The sequence below is a fragment of the Euprymna scolopes genome, chromosome 37, assembly GCF_053919585.1.
Source record: "Euprymna scolopes isolate OS-2025 chromosome 37, ASM5391958v1, whole genome shotgun sequence".
NCBI classification, from domain to species: Eukaryota; Metazoa; Mollusca; class Cephalopoda; order Sepiida; family Sepiolidae; genus Euprymna; species Euprymna scolopes.
Window position 1 is genome coordinate 81,822,866 of NC_136518.1, and position 6,074 is coordinate 81,828,939.

Below are 6,074 nucleotides of genomic sequence, written 5' to 3' on the forward strand. Positions count from 1 at the left end.
TTGAAACCGACGCTACCGATTTCTCTGGTCTTCTTCAACACATTATATATATATAGACTGTCTTCTACTAAATCAATATTTACCAAAAATGAAAAATACTATAATGAAGCCCTTAAAAACTCTGGATATAATTCACAAATTAAATTCATAAATGAAAATGATAGAAACATAAACTGCATTAAAAATAAACCTATTAAGAGCGTAATAACATATAATATGGCAATGTCTTCCCGTATACGAGTTAAGAAAAATAACCAGGAGACAAAAAAAGATAAAACCAAACTACAAATATTAGATAATAATATAAATAAACAACAAACTAAAACCCGCAAACGTAAGAACAGACACAAGGAGATCCTATGGTTCAACCCCCCGTATTCCAAAAACCTAGAAACAAACATAGCTAGAGAATTTTTTAAAATATTAGATAAGAACTTTAAAGCCCCCCATAGATATAATAAGATTTTCAATAAGAACACAATTAAAGTCTCTTACTCTACTATGCCTAACCTTCATCAGAAAATAATTAGCTCTAATAATAATAAAATTAATAAACTACAAAATGCAACTATACAAAATACATCGGACTGTAACTGTAGAAGAAAAAATAAATGTCCCCTACAAGGCTCATGTAAAATTAAAAATGTTATCTATAGCTGCACAGTATCAAAAACTCCAAATATACAAGAACCTATCAACAGCCATAACTCAACTACCGAATTAAATAATAACCCCAACTTAAATCAATCTACCGATCAATTATTAACCAACCCACCACATTATAATCCAACAATAGACCTAACGGAAAATAATCATAATAATCAAGAGGTAATATATATTGGTTCCACATCTGGCCCAATAAAACATAGAATTTCAACGCACAAACATTCTTTTAAAAATAACTCTCTATCAAACCAAACTACTCTATCCAACTATATTTGGCAACTAAAAAATAGCAATATTTCTTACAACTTAAAATGGCAAATAATTGAGACTTGCAAATCATATAAACCAGGAGATAAATTTTGTACATTATGTACAAAAGAAACCCTAAAAATTTTAAAATATGAAGATATAAAAAGCACAACCAAACTAGTAAATTCAAGACACGAGCTTCTATCGTGTAATCATAAACGTTGGTTTAAATTTAATAAATATAAACCACCTTAAATCATTAAAAATTACTCATTAGTAAAAATAGATTTTTTTTTTTTTTTTTTTTTTTTAATAAATTAAGTTAAACCAATTACCGCCCTTAGACTCGTAAATCAAATAATAAATAAAGCCATGACAATTATCTCCCCTTAAAAACTTGCAAAAAAAAAAAAAAAAAAAAAAAAAAAAAAAAACTCTCTCTCTATAGATATTAACTGTAGCGTCTCTAAATCAAAATACGCTAACGGAAACAATTTACTGCACGAGCGTTGCCCTTTTAAAATTCATCATTCAATAAAATAAAAAGCTATAGCAAACATCTAAATGACTACTTTAAATACAGTTCCTGATTTCAAAAAAAGAAAAACCAAAAGGTAATTATATATCTATATATTTTTAAATCAAATTTATTATGTAAATTCAAAAATATATATATTTTTTCTACTCATTTCTATCTCTAACCTATACCAATTTCCTTATTAATTTTCTTATAAATTTTATATCCAAACCTTTTACTTCAATTTTTCAGATTCATCTGCCTTACTTTTAATGCTAGGTTTATTTTTGGTGTCTTTTCAATTCAATAGAAATCCTCCTAAATTTGCTGATGAGGAGACCGTGCTTACCAAAAAAACTATGTATAATTATTCTACGTGACTTCATGTATACCACAAATAAAAAGCACGGATTTCCGAAACGATCGTACAGATAATTGACTTTGTTGTTGTTCCTTCTTATGAAACTGATTTTTAATCTAATTAAATTTTGATTTTTAAATTTTAAAAATTTTAAAACTTTTAAATTATAAATCACATTACTTAATATTGAATTAGCTCTAGGACATTTAACTATCGAGCTTATTATATATCTAAATTACAACGAGCATTTCCTGTATTTTAATTAAACTAGTAATTTCACTATTACATTAAAATACACTTAGCTCTTTAGACTATTATTCTAATCTCCTTTATATATATATATATATATATATATATATATATAAAAGGAGGGAGGGACAGGGGGAAAGATAATGTTCGTTTCCCTCCAGAGAGCAACAACGCTGAATATCGTGTTTAAGTTTTATCGTTGCTCATGTTGGCTTATCATAATAAACGGCCGATAATCTTACAAGTTTCCGCGCATATTCACGTAAGCATGGATGAAATCTCGCGAAACTCACGTCCAGATAAGAGGAGAGACGCCATTAATCAAAATACACGCGTATAAGAACTTTTAGATTCGTTTCATTCATGTGTGGCACTACTCATTAGAACATTAAATAAATTATCGTATCCCATCATTCGTACGATTTAGGAAAAACGAGGCAACTCGACGATGGGCAAATAGATAAAGATGCCTATTAGATGCTTCCATACATATAATGTCCGTCTGTTACGTACTGGTTATCAATGCGTGCCTTATTCATGTATGTTTAATGTACGTAGTTCATACTAATCGCGAGAGTAAACAAACCGTCTCAATGTGTTGTATGTGTAGGGATATATGTGTTTAAGTATATATGATAAACAGGTACAACAAGCAGTTCCTTTTACACATGCTCGTCATTCAACGGACTATTACCTTTACTTCACATACACGATTAATGACAGCAACAAAATTGCAGGCGTGCGTAACTTACAGATAAATGGGCATACATCTAGACAGGTTTAAGACATGATTTATGGACGTTGGATAGACATCTGCCACCACCATATATATATATTTGCATTTAAATGTAGCTTTAATTTCGATATTCAAACATGCATGCCGAGTTGATCCGCAAGCCACCATGCGACTTTACACCCCCTCCTACTGCTCAAGCGTTCGTTGATCACATGATTGGAACTTCCGTTATTTTCATCCCAACTTTCCCTCTACCTTGATTTGATCGTTACCTATATATTCAACTGTCATTTTGTTCTCTAAATTTAAACTTATTCCAAATTAGACAAGTGTGTCATTCTTGGACGTTTGAGATCAGGCGAAGTTTCTTATTGTAAGTGTTTTAGACAATATCGATTTGTTCTATATATTTTAATTGTATGTATTAACATTATATATATATATATATATATATATATATATATATATATATATATATATATATATATATATACATATATATATATTTGTTTACTGTTATTTTGGGAAAGAATTCCAACAAAGTGCTCGATTACAAAGAAAAAACCTTTTTCGTTATAAGAGCTTAATATTGATTTATTTAAAATTGTACAGAAGGTCAGAAAAACATTGGTATCGTCGGTTTCAAGCCTAACGGGAAACAACATGGCTGATGAGAGCCTAACATTATTTACGATTGACCATTGATTGGTCCCCCTTATGTTAGGCTTGAAACCGACGGTACCAATATTTATCTGACCTTCTGTACAATTATATATATATATATATATATATATATATATATATATATACATATATATATATATATATATAACTACTTCATTTATTCGCATAAATTTAATATTCGAAAGTATAGGTTTATGCGTAAACTTTAAGTATTTACTTCAAAAGTGCTCAATACGTAGGTAGAGCTAGTTAGTAATTTACAAAATATATATGGCGATTAAGCTACACTGAATATTCTGCGTTTCATCCAACTATAGGATTCGTCAGGCTTATGCGCATAAGCCTGACGAATCCTATAGTTGGATGAAACGCAGAATATTCAGTGTAGCTTAATCGCCATATATATTTTGTAAATTACTACTATATATATATATATATATATATATATATATATATATATATATATATATATATATATATATGTTTTTGCGCGTGAAAAACGGGCAACGGTTATAGGCTGTTCATTGAAAAGGAGTGCTTTATCCCAAATTGATGGTTTATCATACATAATTTGAAGCTACATTTTATATTAAATACTAATCCATATTAATTCCTAACTGTAAATTGAACAAATATCATGATACTTAATTCGCTGCACCTTATCATAAATGTATCAATACCAGATTACATCTAAATCGTCAAGCAGTTTTAGGGAAAATATGTAGAGTAAACAAACACTTCACGTGGCCCCTCTTATAAATAGCAGTTGTTTTCTAGAAAAAATTCTTACCAGAAAAATATCGAGAGAAACAATGCTAATAAATGGATCTTTTGATTCATACAGTATGATAATGTTGGCTTTTAAAGAGATTACATCTCTCATAGGTTTCTGTTTAAATAAAATGTTATTTTACTTACGGCTGACTATATATCAGGTTGACAAGAACGTTCTTGCTGTTTTTTACTTTTTGATTCAGGTGAATATATCTCGGCTCAAACAAAAAAAAATATTGACTTAATCTTGTTTTATTGCCAATCATTACCCGATCAAGAAACGGATCGTTCTTGTTGCATAAAAAGAAATAAAGATGACACTTCATAATGATGTTTCTTTTGGTTGTGGTTCAATTCGCGAGGTACCAATTTATCATACTTTTTTTTTTCCAATCTTTCTCAAGTGGTTGGAAATCGTCGCATACGTTATGTCTAATTCAAAAGCAAGTTCTCAAACAGTTGTGCCTAGATTGGATTCAACTAAGACTCTTAATTGATGGCCGGCCACTACGATCATCATCTTCAAGACTCTCGTCGCCGCCACAAAATTTTTTAAACCACGATTGTGCTTCGCGTTCAGTAGTAGTTCTTGGGCCAAACTCTTCGTTGATATCACGAGCTGTTTCAACAGCTTTTCGGCCTAGCTTGAATTGAAATAAAAAATCTTCAAGTCTAACGTAAATTAGTTCTCGATGAGCCGTTCCATATAAGTTAACAAATTTACCGAATTTTCATTACTAATGATTACTATATTTTCCAATTTCTATTGTACACTCTTTAACCCTTATCCCTGAGTGGCCTCTTGGCCTTGATAATGTGGTGATGCCTGTGTAAAAAGAAACAACAGTATCTCTAATGTAATAAAATAATAATGTTCTTTCCCTTCTACAAAAAGACAGTATACCTTCGTCACGCAGATGACGCACAAAAATTCAATATGCTCACACAAGCTTCATATATCTGGTGCAAGTTTTCCGGATCTTGCGATTCTCTATAAACCAGTATGGTATCTTCGTGTATATCTTCCGCAAAAGTCACTCTCCTAAACAACACATATTTAGAGATGGTAGCACACTACTTACCATCTAATTACTTACTTCTCGCAATGGTCTCGGTAGCTGATGGTAATGTTTCCCATCAGATATCGGAACCATTTTTTCACAGTAAGACTTTTCCACAAATAACCGTGATTTATTTAATTTTATTCATTATTGTTATCCTCTTTTCACCACATCTCATTTTCGACGAAAATAATAATCGGTTATTTTCCAATTGTCACAAGACTTCTCAAACGATTCCATTAGTTGTTTTCTCTCATTCTATTAATCCATTATTCTCTTGATATTTCGCTATTTTACAGTTAGATAGCGTATCATATAGATTAAAACATGGCGTACCGCTAACCGAAATACAATTTCTTACTATCACACAATCACGAACTAATACCGCTTCGATAACTATCATTACAAATATTTTTTAAACATTTTCTTTCTAATTGCTGAACAATTCGCCGACAACGTTTCATACTAGCGGTCACGCGTCGGCAACAACGAGACCAAAAGCATACACGATCTTCTAATGATAGTGCTGTCACACTTTCTTGTTTTCAGCGCTACATTACATTAATTCGTTCGACTTGTTGACTAACCCAGTGTCTGCATGCTTTTTTATATAAAACAAACGTAATTATACTATGCAATAAATATTAACATAGCTACATGCAACTCTCATCGTTTTAGTCTTTAGGATATAATCACAGCGTAGTATCTGTGTTATGTTGTGGCGGTTAATGCCAAAGGTCTAAACGATTATTATTGATTTGATAACTTATTTAGAAA